Source organism: Archocentrus centrarchus, unplaced genomic scaffold (assembly GCF_007364275.1).
Source record: "Archocentrus centrarchus isolate MPI-CPG fArcCen1 unplaced genomic scaffold, fArcCen1 scaffold_99_ctg1, whole genome shotgun sequence".
Classification (NCBI taxonomy): Eukaryota; Metazoa; Chordata; class Actinopteri; order Cichliformes; family Cichlidae; genus Archocentrus; species Archocentrus centrarchus.
The window spans coordinates 210,869-234,600 of record NW_022060308.1 but is presented as its reverse complement, the minus strand read 5'-3'; the positions used below and the strand labels follow the sequence as shown (position 1 = coordinate 234,600).

The 23,732-nt window shown below is 42.8% G+C and overlaps 1 long non-coding RNA gene across 1 annotated transcript; it reads left to right on the top strand.

The window, feature by feature from the left end:
- The first annotated feature begins 10,533 nt into the window (after positions 1-10,533).
- Positions 10,534-14,481, top strand: LOC115778058 (uncharacterized). Its single transcript, XR_004019746.1, has 4 exons — positions 10,534-10,695; positions 11,511-11,544; positions 12,901-12,977; positions 14,351-14,481. It is a non-coding gene; the product is annotated as an uncharacterized LOC115778058 (long non-coding RNA).
- The last annotated feature ends 9,251 nt before the right edge of the window (positions 14,482-23,732 follow it).

Sequence of the window (23,732 nt, the reverse complement as noted above, 5' to 3'; positions counted from 1 at the left end):
AAGGGGAGACATTAGTCTGCAACTCCATTTTTCACTGCACAGTGGCTCCTCTTAGTATGGCTACAGCCTGACAATTCAATCCACTGTTCGTTTTCATGCGCTGAGCTTGGCAACAAAACCGCATCTGAATGCATGTAGTGGTCTGAGCAGCCCTGACTGTAAATGAGGCCCGACACTGTTTGTACATCACATGAAGACAATGGGGAGAAAATTCACAGTTTTCAATTATTAAAATGCATGGGGGAAATTCCAAGGTTTTACTTTTTTTTTTTTTTTTTTTGTGGTCGGAAGACATCTCAGTCTGCTAACATTTCGCAGAAGAGGCCCGGTGTTTTATGTTGCAAGTTAAATTGACCAGTTCCAATTATGAAATGCTGAAAAAAAAAATGATTGCTTTCAGCATACAGTAGCACCTTCTTTGCTTCTCTCGGTAATGAACTTTTGAAAAATGAAATAAACCTTTTCTCGCACAAAGGCAAGCTCCCTGAGTGTCTTCACTCACTGAGATAATGTTTAGGTCATCTGACCCAGCTAGAGGTCTTTGTAGTGAAAAAAAAAAAAACATTTTTGTGCAAAAATAACAACCATTTTATTCCCTGATTCATATTTTTCTCTTCTTCTCTCTTTTACCAAACTTTAATATATTATCCAGCAACAGAGAGACTTCACCCTCCCTTGGCAGGAATTTCTAGAAAACAGATACATGAGTGATGTGGGGGCCTCAGAGTGCCCTGACAGCAATCCAAAAATGGAAGATATTGTTGTTCAACTGATAAAAAAGCTTTTTCTAAGCTTAAGTTATTCACATGGAACTGCAGGAAGCAGTGATTTTCTTCATGTTATCCCCCCATGATTACAACTGAGCAAGCTAACTGATTTTTCTACAGTTTGAAGCTTGGCTGCCTTATATAATTATTATCAAGCTGTAAATTATTCATCCTGGTATATTAACATCAGAGTTAAAAATATGCTTGTCAGCACTCCTTCCATGACATCTACTCAAATACACACTAACCAAAGCTACTGTAGATACAGTGAGGCATCAAGTGTCATCGCACATCAAGCGGACTTGAACGCACTAGTTAACAGCTGACATGCACACATACTCTGCCTTGCATTAGGGGAAATAAAAGTAAAAACTAATAGTTTGCATTGTATTGTCATGGCGTGTGATTTGTGTGTGTGAGGGTTTGGAGAGGTTTGGGATGGGCTGATCCTCCTTCCTTTGGAAGTCTTGTTCCTTGCAGAAGGTTGTCACACCTGGTTCTCATTGGCTCGTCAAGGATCGGGTATTTGAGGATCAGTAGTGTCCTCCACTCCTCACCTGAGAGTTTGCTATCTTCTCGCGGTAACTAGGCCTTTGTGTTGGAGTCTGTGGTGCTTTCGGATTCCCGTGTTTAGTTTATCTTTGCCACCATCTTGTACTGCAATCCTCTCCTGTGTTTTTCCTTCATCTCAGGAATTGGATCACTACGCTCGCTTGGTACCACCTGCCTGCCCTCTCTTACCTCCTCCCGGAGCTACGGAACTTCATCAGCACGCGACCTATTAAACCTCCCAGACCGGAAGCCCACATAATGTTAAATAAGGTCTCCAGTGTTTCCTCCTGCTATTAGTATTCCCTGGCTTTTGATTCTCCCATTGATTCCCTTCTCCTTCTCAGGATTCCCAGGACCCCTTTATGCAAGTGTCTAATGGTTTCATGGATGACGGGCCTGTAAATCACGAGAACCTGCCAAAAGATTTTTGTTAGCCCCTTTCAAGTCACTGTTGTTGTTGTGCTTTATTGCAGTAAACATTGTTGAATCTCACAGGCTGTTTGTATTGGGTTCCCCATTTGAGTCCTTTTTTATGGAGTACGGCACGTGCCATGTAACATGTACATTAAAATTATGCTAACACACTACCATATAGCTATCTAAGTCCTATAATAATATGCAATATAGTGGAATACAAGAAGTATCCCATTTATATTGAATTTTATGTGCAAATTAGATAATAAGTAATGTAATAAATAAATACAATGTAATTCAATATGCAAATGTTGGATATGCACTAAATTATGAAATCACTGTTTCACTAGATCGAAGCGTCAGAGAGCCATTTCTCACCAGCTGTCTCTGACAATTATGCTAAACTCACTAAACAGCCTTTAAAAGGCCAATAAAGTTTGCTGTACACACTACATTTTGCATTGTTAGGACCTAAAGTGTCCTGCATTCATTTTCCTTTTCCAATTAGAGTGGGAGCATACATGTTTTGAAATGCCTTCTGCTATTGTGCTTTTGTCATAAAAATAATTGCCGATGTGTCTCCAAGTCTTTTCAAATTTATTGCACCAAGTGGATCACATTCCGATTACACAACAAGTCAGTCCGGTGTGTTTGCACAGTCTTTCCTTTTGTAATGGTTGTGTGTGTGAAAAAAGTTCTGTGCCAAGTGTGTCTCATTATACAACAATACTGTGTGTGGCCACTATGCAAAATCCTGTCACGGAGAGACCCGTTGGGGCTTTGTCAGTGTATGTCGTGAACAGGGTTAGGATTGAGAGTTAGGGCTATATCTTGGGAACAGAATAGTCATGGAGGTCCTCACAAGTCTGGTGTGTGCATGCAAGTGTGTGTGCTGCATCTGTACGTATAATTTGTGTATATTTTATGGAAATCTATAAAGCAAGCATGGGACTCTGGATAAATCGATTAGGCCTGAGTTGAGGTTCTCAAATTAAAATTAATTTGGGAGATGCTCTGGCTCTCTACCATTACCTGAGGCAAAGTCATTAAGTTAAGGAATAGCTGCTCAGCCCCACAACATTCATGGTTAATCTAAACTAGGCTGATACAGGCTTTCTATTGGTCCCTACTCCTTAGGTTTTGGCATGTGAAGAAATTAAAATCCATTGCTGTGTCACATTCCTCGTCACCATGGTCTCTGAACACAGGCTACGTGCTTTGTGATCCAAACAAGATAATTCATTCTGTAGATGCTTTCTCAATTAAGCAATTAATAAATTGCTTAATTGTTGTCTGAGGTCATACATTCTAAAAGATAGTCATTACTGACGGTAACATATTTATATTTTCCCATTTGGGCACAGGAGATGGGTTTTTGGAGACGCATTGCCCTTTGCACTTGAATACAGGCTCCAGTGGGAAGTGCCGGTTATTAGTAATTCTCTCTGTTGTTTTAGCCTCTGTGATGGTATGTCTAGTGACATTTCTATTTCTTACACTTACCGCAGTATCACGAGAGTCCAGCTGAAGAATAGCCATTAAAAAGGGTTTGTGGTGACAATAAAAAAGCTAGACTCTATTATTATCAAGATATATTTGTGCAAGTCCTTTTAAAGATATGACTCAGCCGTAGTTCATTAATGGAGAACTAAAACTGTCTCGACAACCAAAGCCTTTTGATTAGCCAAGGACAGCTTGTCTTTGGAGTGGACTGTCTAAAAAGAGAGGGGAAAAAAAAGGAGAAAAAACAGAAACATTTGTTGATACTGAAGTAGAAGAGAAAAAAAAGGCAGAAAACTGCACCAAGGTTTATAGAGCTTTTGATTATGGGCTTTTTCACACCTTAGTTTGTATCACGTCTGTGCCTAAAAATAAAGCTCAGTTAGTCAGTCTTTACTCCAAAGATTCCTATTTTATCAACAGTTTTTGTGGATGCATCATAGATAGCCTATATATTCTGCCAATACCAGGATTGTGGTTTTTGCATTTACTTCATGTTCACTGGCATAAAGATAACACTGCCAAAACCAAACTCACAATATCATATCCCAAAGCCAGTCCTTTCAATACCATGAGGTAGCATAGGGGTTTACATCCATTTAAACCGAGTACATTCCCCCGTCAGAAGCAATAATTTATCAAGTAATCAATATTTCAAAATGAAAGCTGACAATCTTTTGAGGGTAAATTCAGTAGGAAAACAGCAGAGAGCTTTCATAAGCTAGACTAAAAATAGTACTTAGCAACACTTTCAGTAAACTATTTAAAGGTGAAACAAACACTTATGAGAAACTTTGTGATCAGATATAATCTAGTCAGGAGGAACTGCACAGTGTATGAAGACTGGTGACAAGATCCCAGTCCCAAATTGATGGCGAAGTAAAAGTGAAATCATCTTTCACACAGCTTTATAGGTATCATGCAGAAGAAACACTACAAAAAATACAATAAAATAAATAAAGGCAGTGTTACTGTATGTATGTGCAATGAAATCACAGCGTGAACATGTCATGATCCTGGGCCGGTGGCCCAGTGTTTGTGTTCTTTTGGTTATGTTTGGTTATCTCTGATTATGTATGTTTGGTTTCTCTCATGTGGGTCTTCAGTTGGTTATGGGTTTGTGCTTAGTCTGCATTATGTCTTTGTTTACTTCCTGTTTTAGTTTGATAGTTTAGTACTCCCTGTGTGTCCTGTCTAGTTGTCTTCCCTTGTTGATTAGGTAGATTCTGTTCACCTGTGCCCTGTGTTCCCCAGCTGTTTCTTGTTACCCACCATTGCCTTCTGTATGTATTTAAGCCCCTGGGTTTGCTTTGTTCTTTGTCGCGTCATTGATGGTTGTTCTCTGCTGTCCTGCATGTACGTCTGTTTGCTCAAGTCAAGTCTAGTTAGTTTCACGTCTCTCCGTTAAGTGTATGCCAGGGAGAGCTCATGTTAATGTCTGTCAGATTGGGGTAAATAAAGCGAGTGAATGAATTACACCTGTCCCGAGTCTGCTATTTGGGGTCCTCCTTCCTGCCTGCACGGCGGCCTGCCATGACAGAATGACGCGACCACGAATGGACCCCGCAGACTCCGACCCCTACAGTGGCACTCGCCTGGCGCTGGGGGGACCTGCTTTTTGGAACGGTCCCCGGCGACGCCACTCACCTCCTCCTCCTAAGCCACGAGTTATCCGCACTGGCGGAATTTTTTTGTCTCCTGCCGCTCGCTCACCTGTCACTCCGCTCACTGGTCCCTCCCCTCCTCAGCGGGCGCCGCAGCCATGGCGGAAGGGGAATTCCTGGCAGCAGCTGCATGATTCGTCCCCGGAGCCGTGCGGTATGACGCCGCGGTTTTCCACGCCGCAGCCACGGAGGACGAGAACCCGGAGGAAGCAAAGAGACTTTTCGCCGGAGCCGCCGCCCGGAATGACTCCGGAGGAGTCGTTTTTCCGGTTCCTGGGACACAGGGGTCCCTGGCCTCCCAGCGCTTCCGCTTCGCCGCTGCCTGCCGCTGAGGGAGGAAGGCCAAGCTCCCGGCAGCGTCGGAGAGAATCGCCGCGGAGTCAGTCACCACAGCTTCAGGTTTCCACACAGCCGTCACCGCTTCATACACCATTAATCATGTCCGTGAGTGACTCTTTGTCTATGCCTGTTTCTTTGCACCCCAAAAAGAAAATAATGGAACCAGATTGTTGTAAACCACTGTGTAAACAGCCCAGTGAGGGATTTAAGCAGGACTCCTGTAAACATGTTTTGGAATTGTGCATTCAGTGGTTTCGGCAACCCTGTGACAAGCAGGGGAAAGCCATAGCACACAGACTTCATGGACTAATAATAGAACACCCCTGGCTTACGGACTCATTACCACCATTAACTCATAGTTATGTAGAGCGAATACTGAGTTGGACTGAACTCCCTTTTCCTTCAAAGACCCATAAAACTACTTCTGATACTTTGGCCACAGAAAAGACTGCAGACACCCATTTCCATGCAAGAGATGTTCCGCGGGTGGAGGCAGCCACGGACGGGCTGTCCTCTGCACCCGTACCTGTTTCGCGGGTGGAGGCAGCCACGGACGGGCTGTCCTCTGCACCCGTACCTGTTTCGCGGGGGGAGGCAGCCACGGACGGGCTGTCCTCTGCACCCGTTCCTGTTCCGCGGGTGGGGGCAGCCACGGACGGGCTGACCTCTGCACCCGTTCCTGTTCCGCGGGTGGGGGCAGCCACGGACGGGCTGACCTCTGCACCCGTTCCTGTTCCGCGGGTGGGGGCAGCCACGGACGGGCTGACCTCTGCACCCGTTCCTGTTCCGCGGGTGGGGGCAGCCACGGACGGGCTGACCTCTGCACCCGTTCCTGTTCCGCGGTGGGGGCAGCCACGGACGGGCTGACCTCTGCACCCGTTCCTGTTCCGCGGGTGGGGGCAGCCACGGACGGGCTGACCTCTGCACCCGTTCCTGTTCCGCGGGTGGGGGCAGCCACGGACGGGCTGACCTCTGCACCCGTTCCTGTTCCGCGGGTGGGGGCAGCCACGGACGGGCTGACCTCTGCACCCGTTCCTGTTCCGCGGGTGGGGGCAGCCACGGACGGGCTGACCTCTGCACCCGTTCCTGTTCCGCGGGTGGGGGCAGCCACGGACGGGCTGACCTCTGCACCCGTTCCTGTTCCGCGGGTGGGGGCAGCCACGGACGGGCTGACCTCTGCACCCGTTCCTGTTCCGCGGGTGGGGGCAGCCACGGACGGGCTGACCTCTGCACCCGTTCCTGTTCCGCGGGTGGGGGCAGCCAGGTCCAAGCCTTCGCATCGGTTTTCAGCGTTAACTGCAGCAGCAGGGTCTCAGTCAGCCTCAGCCTCAGCTCACTCCCAGCCATCTCAGTCAGCTCTCCCTCACTCTCGGTCAGTTTCCACGCAGCCAGATTTCCCTAGCTCTCGGTCAGTTTCCACGCAGCCTGATTTCCCTAGCTCTCGGTCAGTTTCCACGCAGCCTGATTTCCCTAGCTCTCGGTCAGTTTCCACGCAGCCTGATTTCCCTAGCTCTCGGTCAGTTTCCACGCAGCCTGATTTCCCTAGCTCTCGGTCAGTTTCCACGCAGCCTGATTTCCCTAGCTCTCGGTCAGTTTCCACGCAGCCTGATTTCCCTAGCTCTCGGTCAGTTTCCACGCAGCCTGATTTCCCTAGCTCTCGGTCAGCCGCTCTCCTCAGCCTCAGTCTGCTGTAGCTCCAGCCACCTCCCAGTCTCAGTCTGCTTCCACGCAGTTCGCTCCTGTAGCACTAGCTCGCCCTCAGTCAGCTCTCCTGTCACCCTCATCCTCACCATCTGACTCACCCGATCTATCTGCAAAGCAGCCCAGTCGTCGGAGGAGACGGCTGCGCGCCCTGCAATGCAGCCAGGGAGTTCCGCTCAGTCCGAGCCAGGGGGTCCCGCTCAGTCCGAGCGCTCCGCGCCAGAGGGTCCCGCTCAGTCCGAGCCGATGGGGGTCTCCGCTCAGTCCGAGCCAGGGGGTCCCGCTCAGTCCGAGCGCTCCGCGCCAGAGGGTCCCGCTCAGCCCGAGCCGATGGGGGTCTCCGCTCAGTCCGAGCGCTCCGCGCCAGAGGGTCCCGCTCAGTCCGAGCCGATGGGGGTCTCCGCTCAGTCCGAGCGCTCCGCGCCAGAGGGTCCCGCTCAGTCCGAGCGCTCCGCGCACGAGGGTCCCGCTCAGTCCGAGCCGATGGGGGTCTCCGCTCAGTCCGAGCGCTCTGAGCCAGGGGGTCCCGCTCAGTCCGAGCCGGTGGGGGTCTCTGCTCAGTCCGAGCGCTCCACGTCACCCGAGGGTTCCCCACCAGAGCCCGGGGTCGCCCTTCTCCGCCGCCGCATGCCCCGCGGTCGGCCTCCAGTGTCTGCTCCCCGTCGCCGCCGCCGCATGCCCCGCGGTCGGCCTCCAGTGACCCCTCCTCGTCGCCGCCGCCGCTGGGAGCGCGGTCGGCCTCCAGTGACCCTCCTCGTCGGCGCCGCATGCCGCGCGGTCGGCCTCCAGTCTCGTCTCTTCGTCGTCGTCGTCGCCGCCGCCGCTGGGAGCGCGGTCGGCCTCCAGTCTCGTCTCTTCGCCGCCGCCGCTGGGAGCGCGGTCGGCCTCCAGTCTCGTCTCTTCGCCGCCGCCGCTGGGAGCGCGGTCGGCCTCCAGTCTCGTCTCTTCGCCGCCGCGCGGGGAGCGCGGTCGGCCTCCAGTGACTCCTCTTCGTTGCTGCCGCCGCCGCTGGGAGCGCGGTCGGCCTCCAGTGACTCCTCTTCGTTGCTGCCGCCGCCGCTGGGAGCGCGGTCGGCCTCAAGCCACGCCACGTCCACGCCGCCGCCGCTGGAGGCGCGGGCGGCCCCAAGACTGAGTTGCCACTTTTGTGGTTTCCTTGGCAGGCCCCCTGAATGGTGTCTTTGGGGTGTTTGGTCACTCATGTTTTGTTTTGGACTCTTTTTCCAGCCTTGTGCTGCCGCTTTTGTTTCTGTACTAGTTCGTTTTTTGGACTTTGCTGCCCTTTTGGCCTTATTGTCTCGAGCCCTCCGTCCTGGTCCCCGCCTCCCACCCTGGTTGGGGTTTTGTTTTTCGTTGCGGCCGTCGGGAGCCGGCCCTTGAGGGGGGGGTACTGTCATGATCCTGGGCCGGTGGGCCCAGTGCTTTGTGTTCTTTGGTTATGTTGGTTATCTCTGATTATGTATGTTTGGTTTCTCTCTGTGGGTCTTCAGTTGGTTATGGGTTTGTGCTTAGTCTGCATTATGTCTTTGTTTACTTCCTGTTTTAGTTTGATAGTTTAGTACTCCCTGTGTGTCCTGTCTAGTTGTCTTCCCTTGTTGATTAGGTAGATCTGTTCATGTGCCCTGTGTTCCCCAGCTGTTTCTTGTTACCCACCATTGCCTTCTGTATGTATTTAAGCCCCTGGGTTTGCTTTGTTCTTTGTCGCGTCATTGATGGTTGTTCTCTGCTGTCCTGCATGTACGTCTGTTTGCTCAAGTCAAGTCTAGTTAGTTTCACGTCTCCGTTAAGTGTATGCCAGGGAGAGCTCATGTCTGTCAGATTGGGGTAAATAAAGCGAGTGAATGAATTACACCTGTCCCGAGTCTGCTATTTGGGGTCCTCCTTCCTGCCTGCACGGCGGCCCGCCATGACAGAACATATCCATTCATTAAGCTTCCCCATCATTTCAAGACCACCAAGATACTTTAAATTTAAATGATTTACCCTGATAACAAAAGAAAAACTCCTTTCTACCTACCCTGCTGTTTACTTTGTAGGAACAGAATATATCAGGACACAACTTTACATGCAGTTTGTTGAAAACAGCATAGCTGCTATCTTCATGAATGCACCTCTGGGAAAAGAAAACATCTGTGCATTTGCTGTTCTAGCATGAATGTTACTGCATGTGACTTCAGTGACTTTCATGGTAGAAATGATAACAAGAGGTCTTATTTTCTACAGTTTTTTTTGTGCAGTTCAAAAGAACTGCACAAAGACTCTTTATCATCCTCATTACGTTGATCTCTCCTGGCAGACGGAAAAACAGAAAGTGTAAGAATAAACTTGAATGAAGAAAAGGAAAAGAGAGTGTGTGTGTGTGTGTGTGTGTGTGTGTGTGTGTGTGTGTGGAGTGAGAGCTGAGTGAGATGGAGTGAGATGGTGATAGCATGAAAAGTTGTGGAACAGTGAATTTGCAGTCAGCTAATGAGCATACCAAGGGGCACATTAGTTATTTATTTCCTGAGCTTGTTTCGGTAAGAGAAGGGCACAGCAATTAGCTTTGAGGAGATGACATCCCCAAGCGCCTGGCTGCAAGGCAACACCGGAGCCCTGTCTGAAATTCTAAACAACCTGTAGGGCTGGGTTGGGGGGGCAGGGGGGGGTAATAGCTTCATGCCTATGGCCTGGCATGACATCTCTAAAGCAAAATGGCCAGCTGGAACTACATTATGTAGCGAGAAAAAGTGGTAGGGCTTGAAATCCACTGTACCTTTAAAGAGGTTATGTGGACGGATGGCTCAGGGGTACAGCTCTGCATATGAACCAGGGTCTATTTTCTTCTCCTTTGAAAGTTCTCTCTTTTGCCTTCTTTGGCTGAATATCTGAGTACAGAAAAAACTTATCATGTTTTCTATTAGCCTGTGTCAACTGTTTGAAATTTTATTTTATTACAAATTAAGAAACCCATTAGCGCTGTCTTTTACAGTGTATTTTCTGTCTCAAGGGGGAAAAAATGAGATCAATAGCATGTCATTAACGAAAGATTACGTTTTAAGGACTTACAGTAATAGAGCCTATGTGTATAGTGAAACCATTTTCTGGGCTAAACCAACACACTCACACACACACACACACACACACACAACCACTCAGTTTTCCTTTCTTTAAGTCAGTCCTGTAAATCTCATTAATTAAAATTAAATGTGGTTTTCTGTGCAAAAACCACATCTTTAAAAATACCAGGTGAACAAATTTTCTAAAGAAACGCATTAAGTACACCTGCTGATTTAGAAATCATATGCCAACATAAAAAATAAAGATCAAAGCAAAACGCCTCTAGTCTAGCATTGCAGAAATGTCTATTTGTGCACCTTCATTAAATGAGCCAATGTGCTCCAAACAAGAGAGGATCCAACCTTGTTTGAAATGTCAGCCTTCTAAGATATTAACTGGAGCTGAGGGCCTCCAATCAAGGGAACAAAATGGTGTGTCACAGAGGTGAGTGGTAATGAGCTGTATGTGCACTCTTAACCCAGATATTAATTGTAATTAAACGTTTTAGTAATCATTACTTATTCTTTCGTGTTTGGTAAAAATGTTGTCCCATTACTAAATCAAATTAGTTAACTGTACTTTTCTACACAAATATAGAGTGTAATGAACTTGTTAAGCAGAGATTACTAAAGATATTATGTTTTTGAAGTGAAGGGGCGGGGCATATTCAAACTCAGTCCTGCTGCAACATGCACCGTGGCAAGTTCAACGACTCCTGACTGGTAAGTGTGAAGAATAACTATTTTAAATAATTCTAGCTATTTCTTTGCTTAAAAGATAGCTGAGTTCCATGTGCAGATATAACTGAAAATTATAGTTACAGCCTACCGCCACCATTATCGACACTTTGGTAAAGTGAGGGGTTTTGGAATCGAAGTTAAATATCGCGAGTGGAGTGGCGAGCGCGAATGTTAGCATTGGCTTAGTGTTAGCATACTGACGAGTCTCAGTTTATAACGGACAGTTACTTTAGGAGAGATGTACTTTGCTGAAATAAACCTTTATTACACCAAGTTTAAGCCGAGTGTATCCTGTCTCTGAGGGTAATTTTTTTTAATCGAAAAAGCCGCTCCAGTAGTGTCAAGACAGCTAAATGCTATCGTTAGCTTAGCGTTTCACATCGTTCGTAACAGCATGTGCTTGTGTTAACCTAGTCCACGTTTTTTTTCTATACGGTTTCGTATGTACTGAAATGTAATGGTCGGACACAAAGGTTGAAATCTTGTATGACTAAAGAGCTGAAGCTGAGGTTATCGCCAGTTCTTCTTCTCCACCTCTGATCTCCAGACTCTTAAAATACAGAACTGACAACAAGTTAGAAACGTTATTAAACCTGTCAATTGTCTGCAGACAGAAGGGTAAGCCTAACTCATTTGGCAATATTTTAACTCTAATGTGAAATGGGAAAACAAAATTTTCAGGCTGAGAACAGAAATTTCAAAGGGAGACAGTATTTCAAAGTACCATATTTCCTTGATCACTGATGACATGGTTGTGGACAAGTGTGCTAAAATTTTTATTATTTTTGTTCTTACAGGTCCGTGTGAAGATGCAGTGGAAGTGCAAATACTGTGAGTTTACATCAGAGAAAAGGGGTTACCTCTTAAAACATTACAGGCTAAAACATGGAAGCTACACCAGAACTGTACCATTTCCTTGCTTACACCAAGAGTGTTTATGCACATTTAAGTCCATCAGTGCACTTAGGGTCCACTTATCCAAAATTCACCAGAAAGACCAAGATGCACAACTGTGTGAAACACTGACCTTTCACTGTCAGTCCTGTGATTTTTCTGCTGCTTGCACAGAGGCAGTTTTTATCACTCACTTGCGGAGTACACATTTAAAAGTTAATCACAGAGTCCACTGTCCATATAATGGGTGTAACTTTCATACTACTGTGTACTCCACATTCAATGCACACAGAAGTAAACAGCACAGAACAGGCAATTGGAAGATGTTCAAACCAGAAATAGTGTCTGGTAGTGAAACCAATGAAGTGGCAGAAGAGGAACATGGGCCCCCAAACAACACTGTTGATTTAGAAGGCAGCGAAGAGTCCAGCAATGAAGAGCATCATGATCTTGGGAAACAGTTGGAGCACAACCTAGCTGCTCTTTTTTTAAAGATGCAAACCATCCTCCACATTCCACAAAGTTCTATCGATGAAGTTATACAACAGCTCCTACATTTAAGTGAACTGTCCCAACCACTGCTGCACAATTCAGTCAAGGACATTTGAAGCTACACACAGATGTAGATGATTCAACTGTGAAACAGGTAGTCAGGGCTGCCTCAGAGAGCAATATCATACTAAAGTATTGTGGCAAGGGTGGCTCCTTATCAACCTCTAAAAGGAGAGCAGCATATGTAAACAAAAACTTTGATGTGGTTATGGCCAGTTGAGTACTTTATTGCCAGGGAAAAGAAATCTAGTGCTGTATATGTTCCTATAAATGCCATGTTACAGAAAATGTTGAACAGGGCAGACATTTTAGATAAAGCTCTTCCAGTACAAAAAACATGTGCCACATGAGTACAGTACATACAGAGATGGTTTGTACTGTAAAGGAAATGGCCTCCTTAACAGCGAGGAATTCAGAATCGCTGTTGGACTTTACACAGATGATTTTGAAGTGTCCAATCCATTAGGGACATCTAGAAGAAACATAAAATGAGTGCAGTGTATTGGGTGCTTGCCAATGTGCCATCAAAATATAGGTCCACACTCCAGTCCATTCAACTTGCTCTTTTATGTAAAGCCTCTGATGTAAAAGAATATGGCTATGCTAAATTTCTTCATCCTCTGATCCAGGATCTGGTTTCTTTGGAGCAAGATGGCCTATATGTTGAGAAGTTGGGAGCATGTGTCAAAGGCACAGTGTTGTATGTGGCTGCTGATAACTTGGCTGCTCATTCTTTTGCAGGATTCTTTGAGAGCTTTGGAGTGGACAAGTTCTGCAGGTTCTGCATGGCAACGAGGAGTGAGATCCAAGACAAGGAGGTAAGCTCGGGCTCTTTTGAACCCCGAACTGCAGACATTCACAACAAACCGGTACAGGAGGTACAGCAGGATCCCACTTTGGCAAAACAGTATTGTGTAAAGGGACGATGTGTACTAACTGACAGTCTGGAGCACTTTCATGTTGCTCGTGGCTATCCCCCTGACATCCTACAACGACCTTTTTGAAGGGGTTGTTCCTGTTGAGTTATCACTCTGCATTTCAGAACTGATTTCTAAGAAATATTTCACATTAGAAACACTGAGAACCATGCTATCAAATCTTTTGCATATGCTTTTCATGACAAAACTGACCAGCCTCAGCCTATTGCCCAAGGCTTCTATACCAAAGGGACCATAGGTGGAAATGGCCATGAGAACTGGGCTCTAATCAGGTTGCTCCCACTTCTCATTGGCCATAAAGTGCCTGAAGGGGACGATGCCTGGAACGTTCTGATGCTCCTTAAAGATATTGTTGAATTGGCTGTAGCAACAAGGCACACTGAAGAGTCTATACATTTCTTTGACTGCAAAGTGTCAGAACACAGAGAACTGTTGCAAACTACATTCCCAAAATTTCAAATTGCGTCCAAAACACCACTTCATTGAGCATTATCCTGAGATGATTAAGGCATTTGGCCCACTGTCAGATGTCTGGACAATGCGTTCGAGGGAAAACATAAATTCTTCAAGCGGGTCATTCGTAATGCACACAACTTCAGACATGTGGCACTTACACACTGGCTGTAAAGCATCAGAAAATGATGGCTTACTGTTTGGACACAAGTTCGTTTTTCAAGCCCTCAGTTGAGCTGGACAAAGTTACCACAGCACTGATCACATCTTTCCCCGAGAATGTCCAACAAGTTTTTCTGCAAGAGAGTACCCCCAGCTTACAAAGGTTCTGGTTGCATCATCAGTCTCTGTAGATGGAATTAGATATTGTGCTGATATGATACTCTCTGTCGGTTCATGTTCAGAGGCCTCCCAAATTTCAAACAGATCAAGCAGATTGTGGCAATAAACACAGAGATCTTGTTTGTGTGCAATACAATGACGCATGGTACCATGAACATTCAGATCATTTGAACTCTGTGGCAGCGCAAATCCCTCTTTGTGTGTGGTGGAACTAAAGAGCTGAATGATGTGTTCCCTCTGTCAGCATACAGATTTGGAGAAAATTCAGCAGTGACACTCACTCGCTATATTCTGTGTTGAGAAACCACAAGTGTTGTCAGTACTAGCATTGCTCTGGATAGAGTCTAAATGTAAGCCTAATTGGTAATTTTGTATCTTTTTTGATAAGCCATATGTTAAACTGAATATCTATGTCTTTGTGTATATATTTCTAATAAGCTATTTTTTTTATTTCCAAGATGGCAGCACACCAGAAGATGACCTTGAGAGTAATTTTCACAGAGACAGATATAAGAAAGGTTGTTCTGAATACAAGACCTACTACAGTGGAGGATTTGATAGGCAAGCTTAAAGAATCACTGGGACTTAATGTCAACTTCAGTCTCCAGTACCAAGATCCTGAATTCAATTATGAAGTGTGCAATCTGACAGATATCGAAGATCTTCCTGAAAAACCAACAGTCAAGGTCATCCCTCTACTTGAGTTGGTATCTGTCTCAACATCTGAAGAAATTTTGAGTGGCACACCCAGTGTAGCAGATACAGAGATCCTCTCTACATCCTCGCAGGAGCGACAGAAACAGTGGCCAGATTGTTTTGATATCCAGATTTTTCTGTTGATGTAGCATATAGACTTAGGCAAGCAGATCTTCAGTTCTTCTTCGTGATGGTACGCACCTGAAAGTAACAAAAGAGCTGAAACATGAGATTCTTGAAAGATTGGCAGAGAGCATGTATAGTTACACAGCATACCCAAATAATGCTCAGTTCGAAAGTGTTGCACAAGCCCTCATAAGCAAGCACCCCTCTCTCCAGGAGCGAGGCTCAACCAGTCGCTGTAGCGGCTGGAAAAATAGTCTAAAATTTAAAATGGCTAATTACAGAACAAAGCGCAGAAGATCAGGGTGCCTTGATGTAGCAGTAAATGCAGGGAAACGAGGAGGGCATTCAACTGAAGGAGAACCAGCCAACAAGAACATCAAGAAGGCAAAGAAAGGCGAGATCAACTTCTTACCCAACTTTCCAGACGGATTTAATCAGTAGCCCTTGAGGGTGCCCGCAAAGACTTGGTTAATGAAATGCAGAAGAGAACACCAAATGGACAGCTTGTAAAAGAGAAGATGGATCTGACGTTTGCATTGAGAAGAAAGAGGTGGTGGAGTCAGAACCTGCCGTATGTGAGATGGTGGAACGTTGGCCTGCTCTTTTCACAGAAGATCAGGTTAGTTCATTCATGAATAAAATAATGAGAACTTTTTTTTTTAATATGTGTCTGTGTTTCTCTTAGGAAACTGCCTTTATAAAACCTAAAAATATTTATCTGTTAGCCATTCCCACTGTCAGCAAAAAAAAAAGTAATTTTACCATGCAGGACATGGTAGTTGCTATCTACAGCTGCCTTTATCTTTTTTTGGTAGGAATATTGTATATTGAGTTGGTCGTTATTGTGAAATCAACACCCTGATGCAGAACTCTGATTTCAGATTATTCTGAAGAGGTTTATCATCTATTAATTCCCTATTCACGGTACGCTATCCTGCTTATTAAAAGGTTACTTGCCAACAAAAATATATAATTTGACACAAAATATTAATAGTCTGTTTATATGTAGCAATGGTCTGCTACACAAAAGTAACACAATACTACAAACAATCAGGGCAGTAGAAAAGCAACTCCTGTGTTGTGTGCGGTACAAAGTTTTTGTTAAAGAAGTTTGACTAGAATAACTGAAATATCCCCAAATTTAAAGTGTTAAGTGAGTGAGTTGAAGGGGGCTTTGTGTTTTACAGCTGACCATGTCCACACCTGTGCAATTTTTATTGCTGTCCTCACTCTGGTGCTTCCACCTTCAGTTATTAGCTGTAAAGATGTAATATTGGAGCATTTTCTGTATTTTGCAGGTATGCATGGAGTTCAACAGGATTGTTGGCAAGAATCTCAAACAGGAATTCTATGAGAGCATTGATCGGCACAGTCCTCGTCTTATCGAGATTTTTTCGATCCAAGAGAGGGAACATTGGCCAAATGTTGACACAGCTTTCCCAACAAACAAAGGTTGGTCCTATTAATCACTTGCATTGTGTGCAACAGCTCATGTAATGACTTGGCTTTAAGTCCAACTGTATTTATTTTCATGCTTCACATAGATTGTTGAAATGATTAAAAGATTTTGAATTTAGGGATGGAAAAACAAGGCTGAGTTTCTGAACTTCACTTAAACTTTCAGAGAACTTCAGTAAAACCTGCTAGTTCTTCTCAGTGTTAAGGGTGTTACTGTCTCAGTGGGTTAATTAACCATGAGCCATGTATTTTCTTAAATTTTAGGGAATGTGCCTTCAAAAGTCCTTGATTACCATTAGGGATGCACTGATATTAAAATGTGGGATGATATCGATACCCGATATTAATATTGCTGTTATGGCAGATAACTGATAATGTATACAATATATATATTTCACTACCCTTTCGACACCTTGGAAAAAACAAAACAATCCCACAGCTGACATTGATTCTCTGCTTCAGATGAACTCCTCACAATCTTGCGCTGCATTGCTGTCACATGACCAAACAAATACCACATGACCAACCTCCTCCCCTGCCCGTCCGGAATCAAATGACAAGAAGATGGAAATAGATATGGGTTGTTAATATTGGCCCAGTTTTGTTATCGGACCAATACTCACATGTTAACAAATGACTAATATTGGCTGATACCGATGTTAATGCCGATATATTGTACATTCGTAATAACGATGCTTAAGAAGATGTGGGGACTTATATTTTTGATACAATCAATTGTGCTTAGTTTACTTGCTTATTTTGTCATTTTACTGCCCAAAAGACTGCAGAGCCAACTGATATTCGAACACTGGTGCTCAGAGGACTTCCTGTTATCCTTGGTGACAACCCCACAGACTTCTACAAACCAGCCTTTGTAAGTAATTTTACTTAAAGACTACCTAAAGGAACAATAACAACTCAATCTTGAATTTTCACTCTTATACACGGTTCTCATGGGTCTTTGAAATACTTTAAATTCTTTAATATTTACTTTGCAATAATGTTTTGCAGCTGTGTTGTATGACCTATTTATCCAAAGTCAGTGTATTACTTGAATTAAGTGCCATTTGACACGGCCCCGGTTTGGAGAAGCAGCAGAGGTACTGGTGTAGGAAACTAAGCAATATACTGCTGTGATCAGTGTTTATAACAACATTATTTTAGAGCCACCTAAAAAATCTAGATCAGTGAAATGTACACTATACACAGAATATTTTCACTGCATTACCTTACTGTCAGTCAGACTTCTGACATAAAATTACTTTATATAAGTTGTATATAGATTTCTCCTGCCAAACTTCATAGACAAAATCTGTTTACTTTGCTGAACAGAGGAACGGCTCTTCTACTGCTGCCTCAGTCTGTTCGATTGTGTTATTATTTGATTGGTTTGGATTCACTAAAATCACACAGTAGCACACATTTAAGGATCAAGGACATGCTAGACTAACAACTCTTGTGTTCTGTGAGGTAAAATTACTAATTTTTCCTATGGCATTTGGTTGGCATGAAGAGAGTGCTGTAACTTAATTTTCTAGTCAGATAGGTCCGTTGGACAGCAGTTTGAGATGCTGAAAATAGTATGCGTCCACTAAAACTGATATAAATTTTTTGACTTATCTAAAAATACAAGTTGCAGCAGTACATTGCTTATCTACCTACACTGATCCACCTGCTGCTTCTCCAAAGTGGGGAAAGGCTGACCACCATCTACTGTAGGTAAGTATGCTGACCATCTGTAAGCACCTCATGCAACCCACTTTAAAGGGATAGTTTTTTTTTTTTTTTTTTATATATATATCTTAATTTATATCTTATGCTATGCTGTGTTGGGTTCATGTCAGGATTTGGGCATAGACAGACAGGCGTGGGAAAACAGATGGCAGTTCCAGTGATTGAAGAAAACTTGTGAGCATAGTTTTAAACAATTCAAAGGATAAGGTATTGTTCCACTTAGCACTAGCACATGAAGATGCTGGATAGATGTTCTTTTGTGGAGCTCCAACTCATTCAACATTTACACTAGGAAACTAGGGCTGCATAGCATGATAAAACAGATATGACAGAAATTTCAATTTGATTGTGGAAGTTATTTTTTTTATCAATTATTGATGGTCACTGAAATATCACTGTTGTGCTCTTGTCATTTATAAAGGACTCAGATGATGATGACTCTTTCCGCAACATTGACATTGGGATCCTCCTTGTTGAACCTGAAGGTGCTGTGCCCTCATCCTCCCTGCATCTCAGTCCAGCCTCACTAAAAATTGTCATTGAGGGAGAAGTGGTGATGGACAACATTCAAGACCTGCCAAAAGCTATGTGTCTTCTCTTTGGACTTGCATATGCAATGCATCTCAGTTACCCCATTTCTATGAAGTTCACGTTCCAGTTCATCCAACAGGTATTTCTTGAGCTGGGCCACGTTGAACTAAAACCAAAGTTACAAACATTGAAAAAACCAGCTTGCGATGTACGAAATGTCTTGTGTGTTGTCAGTGAACAGTCAGGGGGTTGAAAATATACTCAATGCAGATGGAGTTGATAAAGTTGCTCTTATCTAATGCAGTTCAGTGCAGCAGTACTGCCACAACTTTTATTTCTTAAGAAAGTTTGTAATGTTCAGCTTACAGTGTTATAAGAGACATCAGTGTCCAGCCACTTGTACTCTAAAAAACAGGATTTAGAAGTGTATGCTCAGGGCTCCATAGTAATATTTAGTTGATACAGTTAAAGGAAAATTCAGCACTTTTCATGTAAACGTCCAGTTTGTGTTGATGGTAAATGTAGTCATTTGAAGCAGTAAATTCAAAATAATGTAATTCTTCCTCAACAGCAACATTACTGCTTATTTTACAGGTTTTTTCAGTCAATAGCAGCACAGGAATTTATTGCTTCAGTTGATTACATTTACTAACAACACAGACTGTACATTTACATAAAACATGCAAAATCTTCCCTTAAACATAGTTGATCTGTTCATTTTCCAAGTTGGAGATTGTGTCCTATTTTAAGGTGTCCAGTTTTTTCAAAAGGATGCAAATATTTTTGTTGAATGCTGCTGCATTTGTATTCCTTCTCTAAACATGTTAGAATTGAGTTCAAGCACATATGCCTATTTTTACTTGCCTTTTGTATGGCAAACTTTTTTTTGAATGGCTACTGTTTTGATACTTTTTTATACTTCTGAAAAACATGACAAACTACAGTTAAAATTGTCTTTTGCGTAAGTATTCTGCAAAAAATAAAATATTGGAATGTTGAAATGTATTTGATTTATTCTCTTTACAATTTAGTGTTACATTCAATACAACTTGAACATAAAAAGGGTAATAGGAAGAGGGTAAGAGGAAATGTTATTAATTATATTAACAAAATATAAATAGCTTTAAATGTTAAATTGCTTATTTGCTTTACAGTTTAGCTTAAAAGTATTTTCACTCTTAATCCAAATTAGTTGAGTTTACTAGAAAATCGCGTGGAAACTCGTTGCCTTAAACCATTCTAGTTTTTACACAAAGATGAAACTAAACATGTTTAGTTGTGTTAACTTAGAACCTTAGTGCAATGTATCAAACATGTTCAGTAGTATTTACTAAAATTGATTAGCTCACATAAATAGGAAGAAATTTATATGAGGTAATCAATTTTAGTTAAGACTACTAAACATGTTTAGTTGTGTTAACTTAGAACCTTAGTACAATGTATCAAACATGTTTAGTAGTATTTACTAAAATTGATTAGCTCACATAAATGGGAAGAAATTTATATGAGGTAATCAATTTTAGTAAGACTACTAAACATATTTAGTTTCATCTTTGTGTAAAAACTAGAATGGTTTAAGGCAACGAGTTTCCACGCGATTTTCTAGTAAACTCAACTAATTTGGGTTAAGAGTGTGGGGGGAAAGTTTGGCTGATTGAAATTCCACAGAAGTGACTGATCAGACTGTAAACTTAGCCTTTAGTCCATTTAAGTGCAGCATCTTCCTAGTTTCTCCACACTGTGTTAATATCAGCTTCGTCCCTCATAGTGAAATAAAGTAGAGTGTAACTTGATACATTTGTGCAACTTATTCTCATGGTAGGAACAACAACAACAACAACAACAACGGTCCTGTTACAGGAACAAAATATTCAGCTCCAGTGACCAGTTTTGGAGAATATCTTAGAAAATAATTGTGGTGTCAGTCCTCTCAAGCATTGTGCTATATTAATTCATAAAGCATTTTAACATTCAAGCCACTCTGCAAATGGCTAAAGAGGTTCAGAGTAGTCAAGAGGTCTAAAATTCACTATAAATCCCTAAGTGGTCACTGCCGGCAAACATCTGTAAATGGAAGAGCGTTTAGTCAGCGATGCCCATCTTTTAAAAAGCAAGACTTAAGAGTATTATAATGGGACTAAAGCACCTTTGTCATCTATTGAAAAAGTCAAATATTATGATATATAGGCACACACACATGCACGCAAGAACACACACACATCATCTGACCTTAAAATGAACTAAAAATAAAATAATGTTCTATGTGAATGTCTGTGCTTTGATTTCTTTTCATTTCCCATGACTTTGTTACATTGAACAGGGTACTGCTGCTTTATAGATGAATTGCTCAGTCCAAACTAAGCATAACAATGTTATCTTGCTACCAAGCACAAAGCATGCTGTGCCTGGAGGCAGTGGTTTATAAGAAAGCTAAAATTAAAGCGGGCACAACAAACTAATAATTTCATGGACACAAACGCATAAAATATTTTCTGAATGTACAGGCTTTTGCAAATTACGTGTATATTTTTATGCTTATTTTAAGTTCCTGAAGTCTTCTGTTGGCATGGTTGGTTAAAGGAAAAATAAGACAAGATAACTGATGTTAAGATGCTCTTTCTATATCTCAGCCAGAAGACACAGTTGATTGATGGAAGCCCAGTAAAGGACAAAGTAGCTTGTCTCAGTAAAGAATGGTGACTTAATGCTTTTGCAGAGAAGAAGAAAGCCATTAACTTTTTTGTTCACTGTGAAATGCACATGAAGGAAAAAACACTAACAAAATCCATGAAAACACAGTAGCTATGCATTAGCGCAGACACTTTGAGCCACCCACTCAAGCTACCAACTTCACAACAAAGGGTAAAAAAAATCAGACCAGACAAACTCAGCAACATCCTCACATACTTGCCAACTATTTGATAATTACTGAGCCACTCGTGCATCTGTACAGAGATGTTTACTAAAGGACAAAAAGTGTAAAGACAGTTTGCCTCCCTGCTGTCTATGCATACATGAATGTTAATGATCAGGGCTCTTTTTCAAGAGACAAACATGTTTTTATTGTGTCATTCATTTAAAATGTTTGAGCTGAAGATGTTTCTAAAAGAGTAAACTATTCGATACATTTTGACTGTACTGTATATATTTCTACCATCAACTTTCCATTAGTAGTACACTGTCTCCATAGTGTATGGTGTCACGTATAATCACACCAGGTATTAGCTTTTTTTTTTGTTTTGTTTTATGGTGCTTAATAAGACAAGCGCAAACATGTCACCACCATCTGTTGCTGCCTGGGACAAGTGTCACAGTCAGCCAGCTCAGTGTACACATGGTCTGAAAGTCCAGCGCTGAAGCAAAGCAACAGCATTTTGTCTGATGCTTCTCTCCTTCTATTGGCCATATTAGCATAAAGCCTACTTTGCCAAAGTCACTGCCTTATCTTTACTTTTTCTTTTGCTCTTTTCTCATGTTTCTCCTTCTTTTCCGCCCCTCTCCTGTGTCTCATGTGCCTTCATGTGTGAATGTGAAACAGCTGGTTTGTGGTGGTCAAAAGTTCTCTGCTGCTGATCAGGTAACACCTGAAATCAAAATAACGCATGACCTTAAGTGACTCATAGCACTGTGACATGTTTGCATGCAGTCAACTTTTGCATTAAGCATGGTCCTAGACTAAAAGGAAAAAGTCAATGAAGACCAAAATAGGAAAAGGTCCAGGATTAGACATAATCCCTGAACGGGATACTGGGCCTTGGAGTTTCCCCCCCCCCCCCCCAATCTTCCCATTTGCTGTCCTCCAAGTATGAATTGGTTCTGTTTTCAGGACTAATGGCCACAGGTAACTCTGGAGAACTAATTTATTTCTTCATGTTTCTCGCTTATTTTGCAAAAAAAAACTTTGTATATGATTTACATTCAGTTACAAACTAGATACGTTCATGGGTCTCTGCGGCTTTTGCTGCCATCTGAATTCATGCACTTGTACATTTGCACTTGTTAGACAAGCACATCATATGAAATGGTTTGCCATATTTTCAGTAATGTACACTGTTATAACGTGTTCTACAATAGAGAAAACTGAACTTTTCCATAATTGTATGGCTTACCAGGTTCTGTTCTGTCTGTGAATATATCTTGAAAATTCTCCCTGGTTTAAAAGTCATCAGACATACTCTGTAATTAGCACAAAAATCCTGTATAAGCAAAAGTCATTATAAGAATTTGCACACTGCATCAAACAAATAAACTGCGTCCCTACAATTAAATGTGCTGGTCTATATGGACAAAAATATGAAGGCTTTAATTTATGTTAGTTACTTCATAATTTTTGCAATTTGAGAGGCACAGAGGGTGATTTTAAGAGGAATGCACACACCAAAACCTTCTTAATCTTTATAATTACAAGCAGCAGCCCTCTGCCCCTGGTTAGAGATGAAGGAAAGAAGAATGTATTCTCTGGAAGAGAGAATTTCACAAGTGGGCTGATTTGTTTGCACGCTGCAGGCATGTGCTTGTGTACCTGGTGTGCACATTAGGGAACATACTAGACCATCATTAAAGATAATCGTGCGATGCCTTTTTTGTAAGCCTTACTTTCAGCCTGGTATGGTTTTTGTCTTTCTAATTGTTATACAGTTCATTAAAATCTCCAGTCTGTGGTGTGAGTATTCAGAAACTGCTGATCTATTGGGATTTTCCAGCACAACCATTCTAGGGTTTATAGAAAAGGGTCCAAAAAAGAGAAAATATCCAGTGAGCAGAAGTTCACAGACTGAAAATATCCTGTTAACGTCAGAGGTCAGAGGAGAACTGCTCAGACTGCTTCAAGCTGAATAGCAAAGCAACAGTAACTCAAATAACCACTTGTTTACAACTGAGGTATGCAAAAAAGCAGCTCCGAACATGCAACACATCGAACCTTGAAAGCAGATGGGCTGCAGCAGGCAGGAGACCACACTGGATGCTGCTCCTATCAGCTAAAAACAGTTTGCACAGACTCCCCAAAATTGGACACAAAGAAAACTGAAAAGGAAACAGAAAAGAAACAGACACAGAACATGTTTACTGGCAACCCAACATGCAGAGAGAAAAACATTTAGCCCTGATGGAAACCTCCATTATAAAATTAGTTGCAGGTTTTAAACCCTTTCGAACTAGATTAATGTGGCAGCAAAATCTCTGAGAAATGTTTCCAGCACCCTTGCTGAATTTATGCCATGAAGAATTAAGGCAGTTCTGGAGAAAAAGGGGTTCACCTTTTTTTACTAGCAAGGCGTACCTATAAAGTGTCCA